This window comes from Rhinopithecus roxellana, chromosome 12 (assembly GCF_007565055.1).
Source record: "Rhinopithecus roxellana isolate Shanxi Qingling chromosome 12, ASM756505v1, whole genome shotgun sequence".
In the NCBI taxonomy this organism is placed as follows: Eukaryota; Metazoa; Chordata; class Mammalia; order Primates; family Cercopithecidae; genus Rhinopithecus; species Rhinopithecus roxellana.
In genome coordinates this window covers 111,812,520-111,838,621 of record NC_044560.1, presented here as the reverse complement: position 1 = coordinate 111,838,621, position 26,102 = coordinate 111,812,520, and the positions used below count along the sequence as shown (strand labels likewise).

At 46.3% G+C, this 26,102-nt stretch overlaps 1 pseudogene; it reads left to right on the top strand.

The window, feature by feature from the left end:
• Positions 1-18,317: 18,317 nt before the first annotated feature.
• Positions 18,318-19,217, top strand: LOC104667103 (annotated as a pseudogene).
• Positions 19,218-26,102: the final 6,885 nt, after the last annotated feature.

The following is a 26,102-nucleotide window of genomic DNA, read 5'->3' as shown; positions in this document are numbered from 1 at the left end:
TGGTTTCTCACAACTATATTGACATATACACATAAACAAACAATTATCAAAATGCAATCCAACTGCTATAGCAACAAACAAGCCCCAAGAGTGTCCAAACTAAAACAGCTAGGGTGTCTTCTTCTCTCAGTTGCTTTATAAAGGGCAAACCAAACCTTTGGTGGGCAGAGGCCTGGGGAATGGGTTCTGCTAACTGGTTGGGGGTAAAACTGTAGGGGTGTGGAAAATGGTCCTTGTGCAGTGAGTCTGCCTCTGGGTGGGAACCATAGGACCAGTTGAGTCATGAGTCATGGGTTCAGGTGGGGTCAGTCGGTTGTCAGACTGCAAAAGTTGGTCTACTTCCATCTGCAAACAGAAATACCCTCTGAGTTTCCCAAATCAAGAGGAGCCACCTGATATCCACCAGACGCAGTTGTGCACACACACAATTACTAATGTCAACAAAAAGAATCAAACTCTGTAAAATATTTGAAGGATTTATTCTGAGCCAAATATGAGTGACCATGGCCCGTGACACAGCTCCCAGGAGGTCCTGAGAGCATGTGTCCAAGGTCGTCGGAGTGCAGTTTGGTTTTATACATTTTAAGAAGGCATGAGACATCAATCAAATATATTTAAGAAATACATTTGTTTGGCCCAGAAAGGCGGGACAACTCAAAGCAGAGCAGGGCTTCCAGGCTATAGGTAAACTTAAACATGTTCTAGTTGACAATTGGTTGAGTTTGTCTAAAGACCTGGGATCATAGAAAGGAAATGTTCAGGTTAAAAGATTGTGGAGATCAAGGTTCTTTTGAAGTCTTACAGTGGCTGCCCTTAGAGACAGTAAGACCTTTAAAAGGTGCTAGACTCTTAGTTAATCTCTTCAGGATTGGGAGGGGCTGGAAGAAAAATATCTAGTTATGTTAATAGAGATCTTTACAGATGCAAATTCCCCCTCCCCCCACAAAGGACAACTTTGCAGGGTCATTTCAAAATATGGGAAAGAAACGTGTTTTGGGGTAAAATATTATGACTTTCTTCTTTGTCATGTAATGTTATACCAGAGTAAGATTGGAAAGTAAGTCGCAATATATAGAGTTAAATAAAACCCATCTGGGCTGGGCATGGCGGCTCACGCTCGTAATCCCTGCACTTTGGGAGCCCAAGGTGGGTGGATCACGAGGTTAGGAGATCGAGGCCATCCTGGCTAACACAGTGAAACCTTGTCTCTACTAAAAGTACAAAAAGTTAGCCCGGTTTGGTGGCACGCACCTGTAGTCCCAGCTACTCAGGAGACTGAGGCAGGAGAATTGCTTGAACCTGGGAGGCAGAGGTTGCAGCAAGCCGAGGTCACGCCACTGCACTCCAGCCTGGGTGACAGAGCAAGACTCCATCTTAAAAAAAAAAGAAAGAAAGAAAAAGAAAAGAAAAACAGTAAGGTGAATTTCTATGTTGATCCAAAAGAAGCATCTATGGGACAATCGGGCCAGTTTCATGAGAAATATAAATTGGATCCTGTCATTGCCCTGAATGAAACTTTTCAATGGTTTCCCATTCTGGTCCCCTCCTCATAGCCTTTGAAGCCCTGCCTCTCTCTCCAAGCTTCTCTGGGGCCATCCCCAGAGAAGAGTCACTGACATCGCTCTTCCAGACTGGACTTCTTTCTGTCCCTTGAGCAGGCCAAGCTCTGAATGTCTGCATGCACCATGTCCTCCACTCTTTACCTGGCTGGTTCCCCACTTCTTCCAAGTTTCTGTCCAATGTCATGCCTTAGAGAGGCTTTCCCTGATCATCCAATCTCAAGTAGCCCCCTTCTGATATTATCTCACACTGCACTCTCATGGTTTGATGTATTTGCGTGTTCATTTGTTTAACATGGCTCCTACTAGACTGAGAAGCCCATGACAGCAGTCACCATGTCAGTTTTGTTTGCCACTATATACCCAGTGGGTGCCTAAAACCGTGCCTAGCACAGACTGGGCATTTGGTGGTGGATAAATGAGTGAGTGATTTTTAAAAAATATCTCTAATTTTCTACAATTGTAAATAATGCTATGAGAAACATCCTTTTACATGAAGGCATGTGCACTGTGCATTTCCTACAAGTCGTACTGTTGAATTAAATGATATATACATGTAAAGCTTTGATAAATATTGATGAATCACCTTCCCCGGCTGAGTCAACCCTTTCTTCCCCAACAGTCTGTAAGAGATCCCATAACTCTGCCAACAAGAGAAAATTTTATATTTTAATTTTTTGAGATGATATTTAGAATTTAGAAACTTATGTATTAGTCTGGGATTTCCAGAGAAACAGAACCAATAGAGTGTGTGTGTGTCTGTGTGTGTGTCTGTGTGTGTCTGTGTGTCTGTGTGTGTGTGTGTGTCTGTGTCTCTGTGCACGTGTCTGTGTGTGTGTGTCTCTGTGTGAGTATCTCTGCGGTGTGTGTGTGTCTGTGTATGTCTCTGTGTGTGTGTGTCTCTGTGTGTGTGTCTGTGTGTGTCTCTGAGTGTGTGTGTACCTCTATGTGTGTGTCTCTGTGTATGTTTTTGTATGTGTGTCTCTGTGTCTGTGTGTCTCTGTGTGCATGTCTGCGTCTCTGTGTGTTAATGTATGCCTCTGTGTTTGTCTCTGTGTGTGTGTGTTTCTGTGTACATGTCTGTGTGTGTTTCTGTGTGTCTCTGTGTGTGTGTTTTTGTGTGTCTGTGTGTCTCTGAGTGAGTGTCTGCATGTCTGTGTCTGTGTGTCTCTGTGTTTCTGTGTGCATGTCTGTGTGTGTGTCCATGTGTGTCTCTGTGTGTCTGTGTGTTAGTGTGTGTCTCTGTGTGTCCCTGTGTGTGTGTGTGTTAGTGTGTGTCTGTGTGTGTGTCTATGTGTGCGTCTCTATGTATGTGTGTGTGTTTCTGTGTGTCTGTGTGTGTTTGTGTGTGTGTGTGTGTGTGTGCATGTCTGTGTGTGTGTATAAAGAGATTTATTTAAAGAATTGGCTCATGTGATTGTGAACTCTTGATGAGCCCAAAATCTGATGGAGGAAGCTGGCTGACTCGAGGCTCAGGAAGAGGTTATGGTTTGAGTCTAAAGACAGCCTAATGGTGAGCCAGGAAAACCCACTGCTACAGACAAAGTCTGAATCCAGTGTGCAGGAGAATTCTCTTTTGCATGTGGAGGTCAGCCTTTTGTGCTGTTCAGGACTTCAGTGACTGGAGGAGGCCCCCACGTTTTGGAGGGCAATCTGCTTTGCTCAGAGTCCACCAATTTAAATGTCAGTCTCATCCAAAAACACCCTCACAGAAACACCCAGAATAATGTTTCACCAAATATCTGGGCACTGTGGCTTGGCCAAGCCAACACATAAACTTAACCATCATACTCTGTGTTATTTTCATATTAATCTCCCAGATTAAAAATGAGATAGACAATATTTGCATATTGTGTAGAGTCATTTGTGTTTCTCCCAATACTTGCTTTGTTCTTATTTGACTTACAGGAGTTCTTTGAATATTGGCTGACAAACCCCATATCAGGTATGTAAGTAGAAGCATAGTGGCCTTTTACTTTGTTGATTGTAATGTTTTTCTTTTTTCTTTTTTTTTTGAGATGGAGTCTCACTCTGTCACCCAGGCTGGAGTGCAGTGGCATGATCTCCACTCACTGCAAGCTCCGCCTCCCAGGTTCACACCATTCTCCTGCCTCAGCCTCTGGAGTAGCTGGGACTACAGGCGCCCACCACCACGCCCGGCTAATTTTTTTGTATTTTTAGTAGAGACAGGGTTTCACCATGTTAGCCAGGGTGGTCTCAATCTCCTGACCTCATGATCCACCTGCCTCAGCCTCCCAAAGTGCTGGGATAACAGGCATGAGCCACCGTGCCTGGCCGATTGTTAATGTTTCTCGTAAGCTTTCTCTTTTTATGTGCTCAATGTCTGATTATTTTTTGATGACTTCTACGTTATGTCATACTAGGAAAAAAAACTCCTTATTTATAAGACTTTTAAAATTACACAATATCTACATAACGTTTATAATTTTTAAAACCATTTTTTATCTTGAACACACCTGCCTTTTATTCTTGTTACCTAGCTGTAATTCTTCCCAGTGGATAGTCAGCTATCCCAACATAAATTACTGAATCGTCCATCCTTTCCCACAGTGGTTTGAAATGGACCTAGATCACTTAAGTAGAAAGAATCCTCCAAATGTAATCTAAAATGACAAGATTTCATCATTTTTACCCATCTTTACCCATAATTAGCAAAAATATTAAAGATTCAAACATTCAGTGTTGGAGAAGGTGCAGGGGAAGCGGTTATGCCATGTACAGCTGGTGGAAATGTAAATTGCCAAACACTATCAGGAAGTTAATATGTAAATATCTATCAATAATTTCAAGGCGCATCTCTTTGACCTAGAAATTACATAAATTATAGATCTAAAGATTCGTCTAACCAAAATACTCACACCTGTTCAGATAGCTAGCTAGCTAGCTAGAAAGATATAGATAGATAGATGATAGATAGAGAGATAATAGACAAATTTGCAGAGGCACTATTTGTTATACCAAAAGAACTATAAACTATGTAAATTAATCCTAAATGGTTACATAAATTATAAGACAGTCCTAAAACAAAGAACCATGTAGCCATTAGAAAGACTCTAGATTGGTACAGGCTGCCATAAAAAGATTACTAAGGCACATTATAAGGTGAAAAATAAAATTTCACAAAAATATATAGAGTATGATTCCATTTACGCATTTTTTTTTTTTTTTTTTTTTTTTTTTTTTTTTTTTTTTTTTTTTTTTTTTTTTTTTTTTTTTTTTTTTTGCGATGGAGTCTTGCTCTGTCACCCAGACTGGAGTGCAGTGGTGCCATCTCGGTCCACTGCAACCTCTGCCTCCTGGGTTCAAGTGATTCTCTTGCCTCAGCCTCATGAGTAGCTGGGACTATAGACACCTGCCACTACGCCTGGCTTATTTTTGTACTTTTAGTAGAGACGGAGTTTCACCATGTTGGCCAGGCTGGTCTCGAACTCCTGACCTCAGGTGATCCGCCTGCCTCAGCTTCCCAGAGTGCTGGGATTACAGGCGCGAGCCACCGGGCCCAGCCTCATTTATGTTTGTTTGTTTTTTTTTTTTTTTTGAGACGGAGTCTCGGTCTGTCGCCCAGGCTGGAGTACAGTGGCGCAATCTTGGGTTACTACAACCTCTGCCTCCTGGGTTCAAGCAATTCTCCTGCTTCAGACTCCCAAGTAGCTGGGATTACAGGTGCGCACCACCACACCAGCTAATTTTTTGTATTTTTAGTAGAGACAGGGTTTTACTATATTGTCCAGGCTAGTCTCAAACTCCTGGGCTCAAGTGATCTGCCTGCCTTGGCATCCCAAAGTGCTAGGATTACAAGCGTGAGGCACTACACTCGGCCTCATGTATTCATTTTTAAGCCAAATATTTGTATATGTACATATATGAACATAAACAAAATAGTGGTTTCATCTGGGAAGGAAGAAGCAAAATGGCATTTCACATTTTACTTCTGTACCGTTGGGTTTTTTTAAAAGGCTATATTCACGCATTATAATGCAATTTTTTTAAATTAGAGAAATAATAATGGGAAACCATTCAGCACCTTGATTCTGACCAAGCAAGAGCAGATAAGGTAGCACAGGGATTCAAACTGCCTGGAGACCTCCAGGGTCACTGTGAGGGTAGCTGGAATCACGGGCGTAAATAAATGATTTAACGTGCTCAGGCTTCTAAGTGCCCATCCCTGGGGCTGGGGAGGAGCGAGGTGCTTAAACCATTCCCAAGCCTCAGGCATTGAAAACAGGAGTGTTTTCGCTAAGAAGGAGGGTGCTGTGCTGTAATTGACCTCTTTGGCATTCAGCGTCTGCATAAACCATTCCCAAACCTCAGGCATTGAAAGCAGGAGTGTTTTCTCTAAGAAAGAGGGTGCTGTGCTGTAATTGACCTCTTTGGCATTCAGCGTCTGCACGACATCCAGTGCAGCTCTGGGCTGGCGGAAGAGATCAAGCTGCTTGCGCTGGGAGGGGTCACTGCCCAAGGACAAGTCCTGTACTCACAGCAACGCTGAATCGCAGTCCTGGGCCATCTGGCCCCGGCCTCATAATCACTCTTCTGCCATGAATACTGAATGAAGGTAAACAGTCACAGGGCTATCTTGACAGCACCCAACTTTAAACCTGTGGCCTATTTCTGGCTCTATACTGTGATGAATTCTGTCAAAAACCAAACAAATAACATCCTAAAATTATTTTGTGAACAATACATTACTTATTTCACATTTAAAATGTTGCTCTGTTAATGTAAAGACAGCACAGGTTTTGTTTTTGCGTTGGCTTTTGTGCCTGTGTGTGTTTTGTTTTTGTTTGTTTGTTTGGTTGGTTTTGGGTTTTTGTGTGTGTGTGTGTGTGTGTGTGTGTGTGTGTGTTTTTTTGAGACGGAGTCCTGCTCTGAAGTGCACTGCCCAGGCTGAAGTGCAGTGGCGCGATCACTGCAACCTCTGCCTCCCGGGTTCAAGCAATTCTCCTGCCTCAGCCTCCCGAGTAGCTGAGATTACAGGTGTGAGCCACCACGCCCAGCTAATTTTTGTATTTTTGGTAGAGACAGCGTTTTGCCATCTTGGCTAGGCTGGTTTCGAACTGCTGACCTCAGGTGATCCACCCACCTTGGCCTCCCAGAGTGCTGGGATTACAGGCATGAGCCACTGCATCCAGCCGACAGCATGGTTTTGGTCACCTCAAATGAGCACACAAATACATAAATCTCACGGTTTTGGTATTGCATCATTTTTTTCATATACTAGGAAACAAAAAATGGAAGTGGTGTAAGCTGTCCTGACCTCTGAAGGGCCCTGAGGGAACATGGGCCATCTTTCGGTTTCCTGGCTTCTGAACCACTTCTGTGTTTAGGGAACTGGCCACGTATGAGCCTTGTGAGGAGGCAGAGCCCATCTCCCACTAGACAAACTACTGATGCAGAGACCTTATTTTCCAAGCATCCCTGTTGCCTGCATTTAGCCAGTCAGGTGCACCTGCCCCAAATTCTGAATCTGAGGCTAATGGCACAAAGGAGAAAAAGTGGAAAATTATTTCTGGCAGTGGCAGTAGCGGTGGCAAACAGAATGTGGCTCTAGGTCCTAGTGTGTGGTGGTGGGGGGACTCCCATGTACTCCCTGGACTGAGCTAATGGCATGACTTTTAATGTGGCCCTGGCTGTGCAGCTTCCTTGATTCTAGAAGCCTGGTTTTTCAGCCTTCCTGGCACATCTCTGAGCTACTCAATATCTTATCATTAAATCCCTAAATGAGCCAGAATTGGTCTCTGTTGCTGCAATTAAGAGCCATTGCTGAGACACGAGTCCAGCGCAATGATCATGAGCAAGGAAGCCTGAGTTCTGCTGAGAGGTGGGCAGCCCATTAGTAATCAGAAAAATGAGACTGCACTAAAACAGCATGGAGACACTACTTGATATCCATGTGACTGGCAAAATCTCAGGCGCTGGATAATGCCAAGAGTGGGTGGGGGGTGTGGCTTGGAGATCCAATTGCTCTGTGGCCAGTGACTATACCCTTTTCCCTTTTTAAAAAAATGTGTTCTCTCAGCTAGGCGCGATGACTCACACCTGTAATCCCAGCACTTTGGGAGACCCAGGCAGGTGGGTCACCTGAGGTCAGGGGTTCGAGACCAGCCTGGTCAACATCATGAAACCCTTTCTCTTCTAAAAATACAAAAATTACCCGGGCGTGGTGGCGGCCGCCTGTAATCTCAGCTACTCGGGAGGCTGAGGCAGGAAAATCACTCAAACCCAGGAGGTGGAGGTTGCAGTGAGCCAAGATCACACCGTTGCATTCCAGCCTGGTGACAGAGTGACTCTATCAAAAAACAAACAAAAGTTTGCTTTTTTACATTTTTTTCTCTTTTTTTTAATTTTTAATTTTAATTTTTATTTTTTGAGACAGTCAGTAGCCTGGTCTGGAGTGCAGTGGTGCAATTGTAGCTCACTGCAGCCTCTACCTCCGGGCTCTAGTGATCCTCCTGCCTCCACCTCCCAAGTAACTGGGACTGCAGGCACATGCCATCACGCCCAGTTTTTTAATTTTTATTTTGTAGAGACAGGGTCCTTGCTGTGTTGCCCAGGCTGGTCTCAAACTCATGGGCTCAAATGATTCTCCCACCTCAGCCTCCCAAAGTGCCGGGATATAGGTGTGAGCCACAGCACCTGGTTTCTGTGTCTTTTTTATGTCTATTTTTATGTCTATTTGGGTTCCATACACTCAACAGCTCAACAGAAGAAAGGGCTGTGGCTGGACGGAGTGAGCCACATCGCTTGCCTCCGCCTTAATCATAAGTCACGTTCTTCTTGCTTTTCATTCATTTTTTTTAGCAACATTGAACATTCACACACATACTTACATACTTAAGAGAATTTCTTCAACGGCAGAAAAGGATATACAGGGAAAGGTGAGTTTCCCTCCTGCGCCAATGCCCAGAGCCCCTTCCCAGAGACAGCCGTGGAGAACAGGTTCGTGGGTGACCCTTCCCCAAGTCTATTCCTCACTCAGCATCCAGATGGATCCTTCAGAAGTGTGACACAGATTACAGCACAACCGCTGCCCTCCAGCGGCTTCCCATTATTCTCCGGATGTCATTCTACCTCCTACCGTGGCGACAAAGCCCTGCGTAATCTGGACCAGTCGCCTGCCCCAGCCTCATTCCCACGGCTCTCCCCGACCCCGACCCCTTGCAGCCGCTCTGGCCTCCCTGGCCTCATTCCCACAGCTCTCCCCTACCCCATCCCCTTGCAGCCGCTCTGGCCTCCCCGGCCCCCTCTGACACCCCATAGCTGATCTCACGACTTGCTGTACCTTTGCCTAGAATGTCCCTACAGGCTCCAGCCTCTGACTCTCCTGCTGGAGTTCTCTCCTCAAATACAACCTCCTCCCAGGGGCCTTCCTGGGCTGCCTGCGCCCTCTTCCTCTGTTCTCACGGTCTGAGGCTTCCTACCCGACTCCAGCCCACAGCCCCAGGCTTTACCGTAAGGTAACTGTTATAAACTTAAAATCCTGGCTGGGCGCGGTGGCTAATGCCTGTAATCCCAGCACTTTGGGAGTTCGAGGCGGGCGGATCACTTAAGGCCAGGAGTTCGAGACCAGCCTGGCCAACATGGCCAAACCTCATCTCTACTAAAAATACAAAAATTAGCTGGGCGTGGTGGAGCGCACCTGTAGTACCAGCTGCTCTGGAGGCTGATGTGGGAGGATGGCTTGAACCCGGGAGGCAGAGGTTGCAGTGAGCTGAGATCACGCTACTGCACTCCAGCCTGGGTGACAGAGCAAGACTCTGTCTCTTAAAAAAAAAAAAAAAAATCCTAAGTCCCCCCCAGTGACTGAACAGACTCCCTCTTGGGCAAGGGGACCCCAGAAAAACCTTAAAACTTGAGTTCCTGGCAGTGAAAGGATGGGAGGTCAGACATGCCTCTTTATACCTCTTCACCTTTTATAGTTCAGACACTGACCAGCATTCGTGTTAAAATAGAGGTCATAAGACTCACGGAACGGGCCCTTTGTGGAAGTAAGATACCAAATTATAAATAGGACTAAGGTCATTCCAGACAAGCGGTAAGTCACTCACCTCTACACTTAAAGAATAACTTACGTTCTAACTGCCACGAGGCTTTTCTTTTTCTCTAGCAGATAAACAAGCACTGGTCTCAGGATAAGCAACTTTGAAACATTTGGAAGTTCCTGCAGATGCTGCATAACTGACCTCCAGCCTCTGTTCCACCAGCCACAACTACAGCTTTGACTGGACAAGAGACTGATTTCAGCCACTTTCTCCTGGTAAGAAGAACATGGACTGGTCCTCGCTGGTTTACAGAGGTTGCACACAGGTTGCCTTCCTGTCTTAAAAATAGCTTTTGATATATAGGACCTAATTGTAATAACATTTAAATGCTAAGTCTCCACTCCAAGGTGAACATTGGTTGTTTGTTTGTTTGTTTGTTTGTTTGTTGAAGACAGAGTCTCATTCTGTCGCCCAGGCTGGAGTGCAGTGACGTTATCTCAGCTCATTGCGACCTCTGCCTCCCAGGTTCAAGCGATTCTCATGCCTCAGCCTCCCAAGCAGCTGGGACTATAGGTGCGCCACTACGTCTGGCTAATTTTTAGTAGAGATGGGTTTAGCCATGTTGGCCAGGCTGGTCCTAAATTCCTGGCCTCAAGTGATCTGCCTGCCTTGGTCTCCCAAAGGGCTAGGATTGCAGGCATGAGCTACTGCACCTGGCCAACATAGGTCGTATGTTACATGCATATTTGTTGAATATGCATGTGTCATGACTACCTCATGAATATTCATAGCTTCTCCTGTAATCTGTTGAATATGTGTGTTTAGCCAACCCATTCAGTATAAAACTCCTACCTCAAACCTCTTTCTTTGAAGTGCCTGTCTCTGTTCTTGGCCAAAGGCACACTTCCCAGCCTGTGGGACAGCCACCTTGCAGGCTGTAACCCTTTATAAGAAACGAAGTCTTCGTCAGGCATGGTGCTGTGTGCCTGTAGTCTCAGCTACTCAGGAGGCTGAGGTGGGAGGACCACCTGAGCCCAGGAGGTCGAGGCTGCGGTGAGCTATGATTGTGCCACCATACTCTAGCCTGGGCAACACAGTGAGATCCTGTGGAAAAAAAGAAAGAATAAAGAAGGAAGGAGGGAAGGAAGGAAGGAAGAGAGAGAAAGAAAAGAAAGAAAAATGGATAGAAAGAGAGAGAAAGAAACAAAGAAAGAGGAAAGAAGGAAGGAAAAAGAAAGAAAAGAGAGGAAGGAAGGAAGGAAGGAAGGAGGAGAGGGAGAGAGAAAGAGAGAAGGGGAGAACAGAAAAGAAAAGAGAGAGAAGAGAAGAGAAAGAAAGGAAGAAAGAGAAAAAGAAAATCACAGTCTCCTCCCCTTTTCTACGTGTATAAATTCAGTGAGTTTTAAGTGATCGCTGTTTATCAGTCTCTGGCCTGTCTTGCTGCAATGGTCAGCTGCATGGAGCTAGGCCTTGTCCACTGCTGAATCCCCAGCACCAGTGAGTGCTGTGACAGGGGCTGCTCAGGAAGTCCTCGCTGAATGGGTGTGGAGACGCGTGGCCATTCTCGTGCCTTGCTTTTTTCCACTGGACAGTACATGTCAGGGCCTGGTCTACATTGGCATACGTGGACCTGCCTCATTCTTTGTAACAGGTGTGTGGGATTCCTACCATGTGGAAGCTCCACGATCTTTATTTAACCAGAGCCTTTACTGATAGACAGTTTGCTCCCGATTTTTTATTATCACAGAACAAACAACAACAATAATAATAAACAGAAAAGTTCATCCATACAATAAATCTGTAGATATCAGCTTCTTGGGCCAAATCGTATGGAATGTTTCATCTTGGTTTTTTTGTTTTGTTCTGTTTTGTTTCCTTCTTTTTTTCTCTCTCTTTTTTTGACACAGAATCTCTCTCTGTCACTCAGGCTGGAGTGCAGTGGTGTAATCTCAGCTCACTGCAACTTCCTCCCCCCAGATTCTAGTGATTCTTCTGCCTCAGCCTCCCAAGTAGCTGGGATTACAGGTGTGCCTCACCATGTCTGGCTAATTTTTGTACTTTTAGTGGAGACGGGGTTTTGCCATGTTGGCCAGGTTGGTCTTGAACTCCTGACCTCAAGTGATCTGCCCACCTCAGCCTCCCAAAGTTCTGGGATTATAGGCATGAGCCACCACCCCCTGGCCAGAGTGTTTCATTTTGAAAGATGTCATCAAATCACAGTCCCCAGAGAAGTACCCAGAGAATCGCAGTCCCCAGAGTCACAGGGAGATGGGAGAAAAGAGGAGCAGATGAGGCCAGAAACTGCTGCAGACAGAAGGCCCGTGGAGCAGAACTTACAGGATGCTGGGAGGACTCTAGCTTTGATCAGAAAGGTGGGGAGCCTCTGTGGGGTTTTGAGTAGGGAATGGATGTGGCCTACTTATGTTTTTATTTATTTATCTATTTTGAGACAAAGTCTCACTCTGTCACCCAGGCAGGAGTACAGTGGTATAATCACGAGTCACTGCAGCCTCAACCTCCTGGGCTCAAGTGATCCTCCCACCTCATCTCCTTCAGTAGCTGGGACTACAGGCACGTACCACCACACCCGGTTAATTTTTTTTTTATTTTTTGTAGAGACAGGGTTTCGCTATGCTGCCCAGGCTTGTCTTGAACTCCGGGGCTCAAGCGATCCTCCCGCCTTGGCCTCCCAAAGTTTTGGGATTACCGGTGTGAGTCACTGCACCCAGCCCTGCTTGTGTTTTTATAAGACCATTCCGGCTGCTGTGTGGTGTGAAGTAGGGGGCCAGAGAGTAGATGCTGAAGAGACACAGGTGAGACACAGTACTTACAGCCTGGACCAGGGCTGTGCTGAGAAGTGGCTGGATTGGGGAGCTATTCTGAAGACAGGGTGGAAAGGATTTGCTGGTGGGGCAAATGTCAGATAAAGAGAAGAATCAGGCCAGGCACGGTGGCTCAAACCTGTAATCCCAGCACTTTGGGAGGCCAAGACGGGCGGATCACGAGGTCAGGAGATCGAGACCATCCTGGCTAACACGGTGAAACCCCGTCTCTACTAAAAAAAAAAAATACAAAAAACTAGCCGGGTGAGGTGGCGGGCGCCTGTAGTCCCAGCTACTCCGGAGGCTGAGACAGGAGAATGGCATAAACCCGGGAGGCGGAGCTTGCAGTGAGCTGAGATCCGGCCACTGCACTCCAGCCTAGGTGACAGAGCGAGACTCCGTCTCAAAAAAAAAAAAAAAGAGAAGAATCAGAGATCTCTCAGGGCCTGAGCAACTGGAAGGATGGGGTGGAAGAGTCTGTGTGATTGGTGCCCCATTCCCAAGATGTTGGCACCATGGGCCTGCAGGGGCAGCAGCTGGTAGAGGGGAGGCATCTGGCAAACTCCCTTTCCCAATAGATAAGGTTTCCTGATCTTAGCCTGTCAGGGTGATTTCAAAACAGGTACAGCTAGACTGCAGCAGGCTGAACTGTAAGGAACGGCCAGCCTACAGGCAAATGAGGGCAGTGACTAACTCAAATCCTGTCCCCCAGCTAGGCCCATACTCCTCCTTTCCCTCTACTTCCTTCCCCTGTTAGTGCATGCTGGTGCCCAGGTGCCCATACAGCTGGAGACACCTGTGCTCCCTTGCTTTTTTTTTTTTTTTTTTTTTTTTTGATACTGAGTCTCACTCTGTCACCCAGGCTGGAGTGCAGTGGTGCAATCTCAGCTCACTGCAACCTCTGCCTCCTGGGTTCAAGCAATTCTTCTGCCTCAGCCTCCTGAATAGATGGGATTACAGGTGCCTGCCATCACGCCTGCCTAATTTTCATATTTTTAGTTGACATGGGGTTTCAGCGAGTTGGCCAGGCTGGTCTCGAACTCCTGACCTCAAGTGATCTGCTGCCTCAGCCTCCCAAAGTGCTGGGATTACAGCACTTTGTCATGAGCCCGTGGGCCCAGCGTTTTTTGTTTTGTTTTGTTTTGTTTTTTTTAAGAGATGGAGTCTGGCTCTGGCACCCAGGCTGGAGTGCAGTGGCACGATCGTAGCTCACCGCAGCCTGGAACTCCCGGGCTCAAGCAGTTCTCCCACTTCAACTTCCTGAGTAGCTGGGAATACAAGCATGCACCAGCACACTCAGCTAATTTTTTAAATTTTTTGTGGAGATGAGCTACCGCTATGCTGCCCAGGCTGGTCTCAAACAACTGAGTTCAAGCAATCCTTCTGCCTTAGCCTCCCAAAGTGCTGGAATTACAGGCATGAGCCACCACATCTGGCCCCCTTTTATCTTAAAATGCTTCCCAGTCATTCTGTTTTGGGTGCCCCATCTCTGACCTTTACCCTATCTGTCATTACAGGATGCTGACAAGGACAGTGTGGCTGCTCAATGTGGGTTTCTGTTGTCAAGATATCACAAGGGCATGGAACCAGAAGGGGGCTGTCAGATTCTGACTGGCTGTAGCAGTTTATCAGAATGTATCACAGATCAGGAGAGGATGATATAATCAAAGGATGAGGCAACCATCAACTGAGGCCAGGGCCCCTCCTCCAGCCTCCTTTCCATCCTTCCAACACAGCAGCTTCTCCCATCTCAGAGCTTCAGGGCCTCAGACATCCTTGGTGCTGAGGCCTAGGTTCCATGAGGTCAAAGGGAGAATTCAGGCTGGGCACAGTGGCTCACGCCTGTAATTCCAGCACTTTGGGAGGCTGAGGTGGGTGGATCACCTGAGCTCAGGAGTTCGAGACCAGCCTGACCAATATGGTGAAACCTCGTCTCTACTAAAAATACAAAAATAAGCCGGGTATGGTGGCGAGTACCTGTAATCCCAGCTACTCGGGAGGCTGAGTCAGGAGAACTACTTAAACTAGGGAGGTGGAGGTTGCTGTGAGCCGAGATCGCCACTGCACTCCAGCCTGGGCAACAGAGTGAGACTCCATCTCAAAAAAAAAAAAAAAAAAAAAAAAAAAAGGAGAATTCAGACTAAGCTGTTTTGCAGCATCCCAAGGCTGTGTTGACCTCACGTGCAGCTGCACCATGGGAGTGGGCGGTGCGACATCTCAAGTCCAATTCAACTGAGCCATGGTTCAGGCTAAGTTCCCACTGGTGCCCCTACCTGGAACGCTCTTCAGGTAGTGGCTCCTTCTCACCCATTCAAATGTCCCAGGCCTTTCCTGACAGGCCCTGCCCATCTCTCTCTCTCTCAATTTCCCTGCTTGCTTTCGTTGTTGTTGTCATTGTTGTTGTTTGGTGTTTCGTTTTTTTTTTTTGGCAGAGTCTTCCTCTGTCGCCCAGGCTGGAGTGCAGTGGCACGATCTCAGCTGACTGCAATCTCTGCCTCCCAGGTTAAGGTGATTCTTCTGCCCCAGTCTCCCACGTAGCTGGGATTACAGGTGCCCGCCACCATACCTGGCTAATTTTTGTATTTTTAGTAGAGACAGGATTTCACCATGTTGGCCAGGCTGGTCTCAAACTCCTGACCTCAAGTGATGTGCCCGCCTCAGCCTCCCAAAGTGCTGGGGTTACAAGTGTGAACCACCACGCCTAGCCAATTTCTTTTCTTTCACCCCCTTTTTTTCCCCTCCAGACAGGACCACTGGATTGGAGTGGTACCATCATAGTTCATTTTAATTTCCAACTCTTAGGCTCAAGTGATCCTCCCGCCTCAGCCTCCTGAGTATCTGGGACTACAGGTGTGCATCACCATGCCTGGCTAATTTTTTATTTTTATCTTTCTTTTGTAGAGACAGGGGTCTCACTATGTTGCCCAGGCTGGTCTCAAACACTCAGCCTTAAACAATCCTCCTCCTGCCTCAGCCTCCTAAGTAGCTGGGATTATAGGTGTGAGCCACCATGCCTGACTTTTTATTTCATTTTTTGTAGAGATGTGGTATCGCTATGTTGACCAGGCTGGTTTTGAACTCCTGGCCTCAAGCAGTCCTCCCGCCTGGGCCTCCCAAAGCGTTGAGATCACAGATGTGAGCCACCTTGCCTGGCCTACTTCCTTTCTTCCTGTGAAATTGCCTTGTTGGTTTGTCTACTTGTTTTCTGTCCATCCTGTTTACTCTTGTCTCTATCTCCTAGAACAGTACCTCGCACAGAGTAAGGGTTCCTTGTGTTTTGTGACAGGGAAGCAGTGTGGCTTGTTGGAGAGGAGCCACATACCCCCGCCCCCGCATTCATACATGGTGGGACTCAGCCTGAACGATTGCTCAGTTGAGTTGGATTTGAGATGTTGCACTGCCCTCTCCCATGACGCAGCTGTGTGTGAGGTCAGCACAGCCTTGGGGTGCTGCCAAACAACTTAGTTTGAATGCTCCCTTTGACCTCATTGGAACCTAGACCTCAGCACCAAAGATGTCCCCATACCAGTAACCCGGGCAACAGAATGCAATAAAGGACAGAAGATAAAAGGTGCAGGTTCTGACACACTCTTTGCTTGTGTCATCAGTTAGCAAGCACTTACAGGCACATCCAGCCTCCATCCTTACATTCCACAAGGATCTGAGTGTCTGTTATAGGCAAGGGACAGTGCTAGGTTTTTTTTCTAAAAACCAACTTCGGGCTGGGCATGGTGGCTCACACCTGTAATCCTAGCACTTTGGGAGGCTGAAGTGGGTGGATTGCCAGAGCTCAAGAGTTCGACAACAGCCTCGGCAACATGGTGAAACCCTGTCTCTACCAAAAATTAGCCAGATGCAGTGGCATGCACCTGTGGCCCAGCTACTCGGGAGGCTGAGGTGTGAGGATCGCTTGAGCCCAAAAGGTCAAGGCTGCAGTGAGCCATGTTCGCACCACTGAACTCTAGCCTGGGCAACAGAGTGAGACCCTGTCTCAAAACAACAATAGCAACAACAAAAGAAAGAAAGAAGGGGGGGGAGAGAGAGAGAGAGAGAGAAAGAAAGAAAGAGGGGGGGTAGGGAGGGAGGGAGGGAAGGGAAGAAGGGAGAGAGAGAAAGGAAGGAAGGAAGGAAAGAAAGAAAGAAAGGAAAGGAAAGGAAAGGAAGAAAGAAAAGGGACGGAGGGAGGGAGGGAGGGAGGGAGGGAGGGAAGGAAGGAAGGAAGGAAGGAAGGAAGGAAGGAAGGAAGGAAGGAAGGAAGGAAGGAAGGAAGAAGGTGAGAGATGGATGTGTGTGCAGTCGTATGGGATAATTGCCTGTGGGAAGGAAACAGAATGCAGCCTCTTGGAATGCAGGGGTAGGAGGAAGCCTGAAAAAGCTGTTCAAATTTGGATTCCGGGCCAAGCACGGTGGCTCACGCTTGTAATCCCAGCACTTTGGGAGGCAAGACAGGCGGATCACTTGAGGCCAGGAGTTCGAGACTAGCCTGGCCAACATGGTGAAATCTCATCTACAAAAAATACGAAAATTAGCCAGGCGTGGTGGTGCACTCCTGTAATCCCACTACTCAGAAGGCTGGGGTAGGAGAATCACTTGAACTAGGGAGACAGAGGTTGCAGGGAGCTGAGATCACACCAGCCTGGGCGATAGAGCAAGACTGACTCAAAATAAATAAATAAACAAACAAACAAACAAACAAATAGGACTCTGGGTGAAATAAGTCTGCTAGGGGCAAAATTTGGTGGGAGACCCAGAAGGTCAAGCTGCTTTAGAAAGAGCTCCACTGCTGACTTTCCTCTTTTTGACCACATGACTCTTCCAGGTATAAAAGCCTGCCATTGGTGGAAAAGGAAAAGGTGGTCCAGTTAGACCAGATGCCACCTGCTTCTGAAACCAGACATTTTGAAAACCCATCCATTTACCTGCAGGAAAAGGCAAGGGACCTGACCTCGCTTGGGCTCAAAGAAGAGGTTGCTGGGATCATAACCCCAGGGAGAGGCAGGATGGAAGGAGAGCATGCAGGGAGCAGAGGACAGGGCTACTCTCCAAGGAGGAGAGGGAAGAGGCCACAGAAATGGGAAAGGGGCCAGAACAAGTCAGTGGAGAGATGGTCAGGGCCTGGCCGGGAGGAGCAGGAGGAAAGCGGTGGAGCTCAGCCCCACGGCGGCAGGACCGCTCCCATTCATCTGGTCCTCTACCTCTGAAATTCTGGAATGCAGAATGAAACATACAGATGGGCCAGCGGTGATATGTTATCCATCATAGGTTAAGGCCTCAAGTTTTATTTTATTCATTTTAAACTTTTTTTTTTTTTTGAGACAGGGTCTTGCTCTGTCGCCCAGGTTGGTGTGCAGTGGTGCCACCATGGTTCACTGTAACCTTGAAACTCTGGACTCAAGTGATCCTCCTGCCTCAGCCTCCAGAGTAACCAGGACTATAGACGCACACCACCATGCCCAGCTAATTTTTTAACGTTTTGTAGAGAAAGGCTCTCACTGTGTTGCCCAGGCTGGTCTTGAACTCCTTGACTCAAGCAATCCTCCCGTCTTGGCTTCCCAAAGTGTTGAGATTACAGGCATGAGCCACTGCTCCCAGCCACAAGTTTTATTTTAAATGTCTACCTTTCAATGATCACTTCGAGGAGAGGTGTGCAGTGGCACTATCTCGGCTCACTGCAACCTCCACCTCCCGGGTTCAGGTGATTCTTCTGCCTCAGCCTCCTGAGTAGCTGAGACTATAGGCACGTGCCACCACTCCCGACTAATTTTTGTATTTTTAGTAGAGTCGGGGTTTCACCTTGTTAGCCAGGTTGGTCTTGAACTCCTGACCTAAAGTGATCTGCCTGCTTCGGCCTCCCAAAGTGCTGGGATTACAGGCATCAGCCACTACGCCTGGCCTCATTGTCTAGTTTTTACTAACCAAGAAGACAATGAGATATGCCAGAGGGCCCCATATCTGCTATGAGAACTTCCCCCCAAGAGCAGCTGGCCATGGTGCTGCAGCTGGAGCTGTACTTGGAGCTCTTCTTCATCCCCATGGCGCTCACCACCTTCTGCCACTGGCACTTTGTGCAGATCATGCTCTCCTGGCCCCAAGTGGGGACCTGGAGGTGCAGAAGAGCCAGGAGACTGGCTGCCATGATCCTCTTCAACTTCTTGGTCTGTTTGGACCCTACACTTTGTCTACCAGGGTGGGTTCCCCCAATGGAAGAGTCAAATTGGTGGGCGGGGGCAGTGTTGCTCAGTGCTCTCAATGCTGCATTGACCCCTTGATTTTCTTTATTTTTGTTTTTGTTTTTATTTTGTTTTGTTTTGTTTTTGAGACGGAGTCTCGCTCTGTCACCTGGGTTGGAGTGCAGTGGTGTGATCTTGGCTCACTGCAACCTCTGCCTCCCAGGTTCAAGCAATTCTCCTGCCTCAGCCTCCTGGGTAGCTGGGATTACCGGCCCCCACAACCACACCTGGCTAATTTTTGTATTTTTAGTAGAGACGGGGTTTCACCATGTTGGTCAGGCTGGTCTCGAACTCCTGACCTCAAGCGATCCGCCCACCTTGGCCTCCCAAAGTGTTGCAATTACAGGCATGAACCACCATGCCCAGCCTAACCCCTTGATTTTCTGTTTCTCTTCCTCCATGTGCACAAAGCCTTTGACAGAGGGCCACAGAGGCGGCAGCATGGGGGGTCTCACTGTCTGGGTAGTGGAGAGCCAGCTTCAGAGAGAAGATGCGGATCTTAGGGGTGGCCAATGTCACCTTCACAGGAGATTAGAGGCGCCAGCTTGGGGTAACCTTTTGGGGAAGGAGGGCTCAAAAAGAGGAACAATGAAACAGAACTAAGGTGAGTTCAGAGGTAAAGGAGAGTAGTAGATAGCTCAAACCCAACTCAGCCATTGAGTGAGTGTTTTCATTTTGTTCCTTTGGGTCTATGATACATTCCATTTTCTTTTCCTTCCTTCCTTCCTTCCTTCCTTCCTTCCTTCCTTCCTTCCTTCCTTCCTTCCTTCCTTCCTTCCTTTCTTTCTCTCTCTCTCTCTCTTTCTTTCTTTTTTGCTTTGTTTTACTTGTTTGTCTCTTTTAGAGACAGGGTTTCCCTCTGTCTCCCAGGCTGGAATGCAGTGGTGTGATCACATCTCACTGCAGCTTCGAACTCATGGGCTCAAGCCATCCTCCTGCCTCAGCCTCCTGAGTAGCTGGGACGCCAGGTGCACGCCACCATGCCCAGCTAATTGTTTATTTTTTATAGAGACAGGGTTTCACTATGTTGCCCAGGATGTTCAACAACTTCTGCCTTCAAGCGATCTTCCCTCCTGGGCCTCCCCAAGTGCTGAGATTACAAGTGTGAGCCACCATACCCAGCCTATAACATTTTCTTCATTATGGCTGGTACTACCTCGTGGTAAACCACAAGGCTTTTTATTCTGTAATATCAGAGTCTTGGAATTCTTTATCTTCCCTACTCTGTATCTAGAAGATGGTAGCATTCACTTATCTGCTGCAGAGCTCTTAATTCTATCCTTGGCTCCGATTCAGAAAGGAGGGTTCTTCATGCTGAATCTGAACAACCCAGCACAGGCAAGTCTGGGGAGCAAGGCAGGAGCCTGCATGTGGACTCAAAGGACCAGCACCCGAAACAAAGCAGTGACTGGCACAGGTGGACAAACTGGGCAAGAAAAGCAACAGTCCTTCAGAGCAGAGTCCACGTGGTGGGAAGAAACAGGTCATGATACTTTTTAGTGGTTACCTCCTATTGTGTTTGTGCCTTCTTTTTTCCTTTCTCAGTCTTGCCAAGAGGTCCATTAATTTGTCTTTTCAGAAAACCAAGATCCTTTCTTGCATTTATCTTTGTTTTCTTGTTGCATTAATTTCTAATCTTTATTGTTTCCTTCGTTTTACTCTATTGAGTCTTCTCTGTTGCTCCTTTTCTAACATGTTAACTTGGATGCTCATTCATTTTAGCCTTTCTTCTTTGTTAATGTAAGCATTTAGTGCGTTGGATAGATTTCCCTCTAAGAACAGCTTTAGTGGGATGTCACAAGTTTTGATTTGCAGAATTCTCATTATTTTGAGTTCTAAATAGGCTCCAAATTCCATGTGATATTTTTCTTTGACTCTCGACTTTGGAAATGTATCTTAATTTTCAAACACAGAATTTTTTTCCCCTTTATTCTTTTGTTATTCATTTCTAACTAGAGAGTATTGTTTCAAGGGTATCGGTTTTTTGGAAATTTGCTGATAATTTTTTTTTGGCTTGGAATATAAACAGTATTCTAGTATTCCAACAATGAAAAGAAGAGAGATTCTGCAATTGTTGGGTGCCATCTTCTCTGTATATATCTTAGATCGAACTTGTTAATTTATGATGTTCAAATCTTCATAACCTTTACATACATTTTCATCTATTTAATCTATCAGTTACATGAAGAGGTGCATTACATGCTCCTTCTATCATGGTAAGTTTGTCAATTTCTCCTTGTAGTTCTGTCTCCCTGGTGAATTGAAACTTTCAAAATTCCTTCTGCCTTAACATTGATTTTGTCTGATATTAGCAGAGCCACATTGACTTCGTTTTTAGTTATTATTTGCCTGGTCCATCTCTGTCCATCCTTTTACATTCAACCTTGCTATATCTTTATGTTTTAAATGTGTTTTTCCTAAGCAGTGTATAAGAGGTTGAATTTTTTTATAATCTGGTCTGACAACTGGACAATATTTGTCTTTTAACTATATCATTTTGTCCATTTATAGTTATAAAATAATAATTTCCAATATTTTTGAATTTATTTCTGTCATCTTATTTTAAATCCTTTTAGTGAAGTATGTACACATATATTGAAATATACATGCATTCCATGTGTATTAGTCCATTCTCACGCTGCTAGTAACGATGTACGTGAGACTGGGTAATTTACAAAGAAAAGAGGTTTAATTGACTCACAGTTCCACAGGGCTGAGAAAGCCTCAGAAAACATAGAATCATGGTAGAAGGGAAAGCAAACAGGTCCTTCTTCACATGGCAGCAGCAAGAAGTGCAGAGCAAAATGGGGGAAGCCATCTGATAAAACCATCAGATCTCGTGAGAACTCACTCACCATTGGAGAACAGCATGAGGATAACCACCCCACGACTCAATTACCTCCCACCTGGTTCCTCCCATGACACTTGGGATTAAGGGAACTGCAATTCAAGATGAGGTTTAGATGGGGACATAGCCAAACCATATCACCATGCATAGCCAAATAACAAGTGTATAGGCCAAATAAATTATCACAAATATCACAGAGTGAACACACCTATTTAAGAAAAAGCGAAACGTCTACCATCTTATTTTGTACTTTTTATTTCCCTCATCTTTTATTTTATTTTATTTTTTATTTTATTTTATTTTATTTTCAGACACAGTCTCACTCTGTTGCCCAGGCTGGAGTTTGACAGCATGATCTCGGCTCACTGCAACCTCCACCTCCTGGGTTCAAGCAATTCTTGTGCCTCAGCCTCCCAAGTAGTTGGGATTACAGATGTGTGCCACTATACCTGACTAATTTTTGCATTTTTAGTAGAGACGGGGTTTCACCGTGTTGACCAGGCTGGTTTGAACTCCTGACCTTAGGTGATCCATCCACCTCAGCCTCCCAAAGTGCTATGATTACAGGTGTGAGCCACCTCGCCCGGCCGTCCCTCATCTTTTAATGTTTCTTTTTTTCTGCTCTCTAGCCTTCTTTTGGAATTCAGTTTGTTTATTTCTTTTCTCATTTCATTTATTCCTCCATTGACTTCGAAACTATATATTCTGTTTCCATTATTTGGTGGTTATTTTAAACATTGTAAGATGTTAGGACTTCCTCAGTGAGTTCCTCCCTCCCTCCCTCCCTTCTTCCCTTTGATACCACACATCAAGGAAAAACCAACCCAAGTGGCTTCAAACTATGTGAATCTAGGGCAGCATTTCTCAAAGCACGGTCTGTGAGGTCAAAACTATTCGTAATGCTGTTAAGATGCTTATTGCTCTCTTCGCCTTCATTATCTCACAAATAATGTGCACAGTGGAGGTTTTGAGAGCTACGTGATGTGATATCATGACGGAATGAATGCAGACCAGATAGGAAAATACAGCTGTCTTCTATTAAGCCAGGCATTAAAGTAATCTGCAAAAATGTGAAACCATGCCACTGTCACGAATTTTTTGAAGATATAGTTGCTTTTTCTAGGAACGTGTTATTTATATTAACATGTAATGGCTTTATTATTATTATTATAAGATAATACACATTTTAAAATTTTTCTGTTCTGACTTTGTTGTTTTGGTTTTTTTGATATGCAGTTTCACTCTTGTTGCCAAGGCTGGTGTGCAGTGGTGTGATCTTGGCTCACTGTAACCTCTGCCTCCTGGGTTCAAGCTATTCTCCTGCCTCAGTCTCCCAAGTAGCTGAGATTACAGGCATGCACCAACACATCCGGCTATTTTTTTGTATTTTTAGTAGAGACGGGGTTTCACCATGTTGGCCAGGCTGGTCTCAAACTTCTGACATCAGGTGATCCACCCACCTTGGCCTGGAATTACAGGCATGAGCCACTGTGCCTGGCCCCGTTTTAACTTTGAATATGGTTAAAGTAAACAGATACAGCCTACTTAAACAGAAGCTCTTTGGGGTCCTCAGGAATTTCCTTTTTTTTTTCATTTGAGATGGAGTCTCGCTCTGTCACCCAGGCTGGAGTGCAGTGCAGTGGCGTGATCTCGGCTCACTGCAGCCTCTGCCTCGTGGGTTCAAGCGATTCTCCTGCCTCAGCCTCCCGAGTAGCTGAAATTACAGGCACATGCCACCATGCCTGGCTAATTTTTGTATTTTTAGTAGAGACAAGGTTTCACCATGTTGGTCAGGCTGGTCTCAAACTCCTGACCTCGTGATCCGCCCACCTCAGTCTCCCAAAGTCCTGAGATTACAGGCGTGAGCCACTGCGCCCACAGGAATTTTCTTTTATTCTTCTTTCTTTTTGTTTTGAGACAGTGTCTCACTCTGTCACCCAGGGTGAGTGCAATGGCATGAACACAACTCACTGCAGCCTCGTCTTCCCAGGCTCAAGCGATCCTCCCACCTCAGCCTCCTGAGTAGCTGGGATTAGGGGTGCACGCCACCATGCTCAGCTAATTCTTGTATTTTTTGTGGAGATGGGGTTTTGCCGTGTTGCCCGGACTGGTCTCAAACTCCCCAAGCTTAAGCAATCAACCTGCCTCAGCCTCCCAAAGTGTTGGGATTAGAGGGGTGAGCCACCACACCCACCCCTTCAGTAATTTTCAAGAGTATAAACTGGCCCTGAGATCCACAAATTTGAGAATTGCTGACCTGGTGAAATGACAGACAGGCTTACTCTGCTAAGTGCAATTGTGCACATATAAAACATTCTGCTACCTGATATGTGTTTAATGATTCAAAATTTCATAAAGTCCAATGCCACTTAAGCTCTCAAAGTGAGTTTAAAGTCTGCCTGGTAAAATGCAAAGCTTGTTGAGGTATTAAATATGAGACTTAACAACCAGAACTATTTCATGAGGATATAAAGAAGTAACAGGCTGGGCGCGATGGCTCACGCCTGTAATCCCAGCACTTTGGGAGGCCGAGGCGGGCGGATCACGAGGTCAGGAGATCAAGATCATCCTGGCTAACACGGTGAAACCCCGTCTCTACTAAAAATACAAACATGAGCCGGGCGTGGTGGCTGCGCCTGTGGTCCCAGCTACTCCGGAGCTGAGGCAGGAGAATGGCGGGAACCCGGGAGGCGGAGCTTGCAGTGAGCCAAGATGGCGCCGCTCACTCCAGCCTGGGCCACAGAGCCAGACTCTGTCTCAAAAAAAATAAAAATAAAAATAAAAAGAAGTAACAAAGCCAAAGTTGGCTTAGATGGATGGGATGTAATCGCTCCGCACAGACCTGTATTCACCACGTTATGCTAGTTCCTGTTCTAAAGACCTTTTTTTTTTTTGAGGCAGAGTCTCACTCTGTCGCCCAGGCTGCTGCAGTGAAGTGGCATGATCTTGGCTCACTGCAACCTCTGCCTCCCAGGCTCAAGCAATTCTCATGCCTCAGCTTCCTGAGTAGCTGGGATTACAGGAGTGTGCCACCACACCTGGCAAATTTTTGTATTTTTAGTAGAGATGGGGTTTCACCATGTTAGCCAGGCTGGTCTTGAACTCCTGGCCTCAAGTTATTCACCCACCTCAGCCTCTCAAAGTGCTGGAATTACAGGCGTGAGCCACCGTGCCCGGCCTGAGGATTCTTTAAATTGGAGTTTTTCTTGTTTTATGGGGAAAGATTACTTCATCTACAATTAGGTGGAATATTAACCCAAACTATATGTAGGATTTCCAACCTTAGAGGCTATAGGAACTTGTGAAGGAGGAAAGTGTAATACTAATTATATTTGTCCTATGTCATCCTGGGAAAAATGCACATTTAATTCTTGTCAGCAAAGATTAAAGAAAGGTTTTCAGGGCAAAAGTTATGAACAGGCTTAGTGTGTTTTATTTTGAAGGGGGGAATTCACAAAGCCTTTGTGAAAGCCTCAGTTTTACTGTTAGACTACTTGATAGCATCTACTTCATATAATATAGGGCAATTCAACTAGTTCCGTTGCACCTCCCGGTAAATAAATGGTTCCTGGGGCATTGTGTTAAGCAAGGAACAGAAGTTTGAAGGTTACCAACAAGGCTGCCCTCAGCCCTCTCTGGTTTGCAGGTTAATGGTGGGGAGAGTGAGTGTCCACCGGAAAGGGACTGTGATGTGAAGTCAGGTCACTTGGTTTCTGTAAACTTATAGGAGACCTTTCTCCTAAAGGAGGGATCAAGATGCCACCATTTACAATATTACTCTCAATGACCTTGGGGAAGTCCTGCTTCTAGGGGTGAGACACAGTGATCAGAGGGAGGGGTGTACCAGGCACGGTGGCTCAGGCCTGTAATTCCAGCACTTTGGGAGGCGGAGGTGGGTGGATCACCTGAGGCCAGGAGTTTGAGATGAGCCTGGCCAACATGGCAAAACCCCATCTCTACTAAAAATATAAAAATCAGCCGAGCATGGTGGCACGCGGCTGTAATCCCAGCTACTTGGGAGGCTGAGACAGGAGAATCACTCGAATCTGAGAGGCAGAGGCTGTAAGCCAAAATCACGCCACTGCATTCCAACCTGGGCAACAAGAGCAGACACTCCGTCAAAAAAAAAAAAAAAAAAAAAAAAAAACAAGAGGAAGGGGTGGAAGAGGGTACTGATTGGTGGACCCTGAGGATTGCGATTTTATCACAGCATGCTCTACAGTCTCTTTTCAAAAATGAGCCAGTAATCAGAGGGGGCACTGGTTGGTTTGGCCTTCTTGGCAGCATCCCTTCCTCCTTAGTAACTGCATCCCTCCCTTGCCCTCTACCATGTGGTTTGGTGGAGCTGACTTCACCCCCAGCTCCTGCTCCAGGGGCACGTGTGAAACCATGACCCTGATCATCTGCAGTTCATCCTCTGACCAAGTGATGGTTCACACTTGGGTGCATGACTCAATCCAGACCAATGAAAGATGAACCTAGGCTGGGCGTGGTTGCTCACATCTGTAATCCCAGCACATGGGAAGGCTGAGGCAGGTGAATCACTTGAAGTCAGGAGTTTGAGACCAGCCAGGCCAATGTGGTGAAACCCCATCTCTACTAAAAATACAAAAATTAGCTGAGCGGTGTGGTGCGCGCTT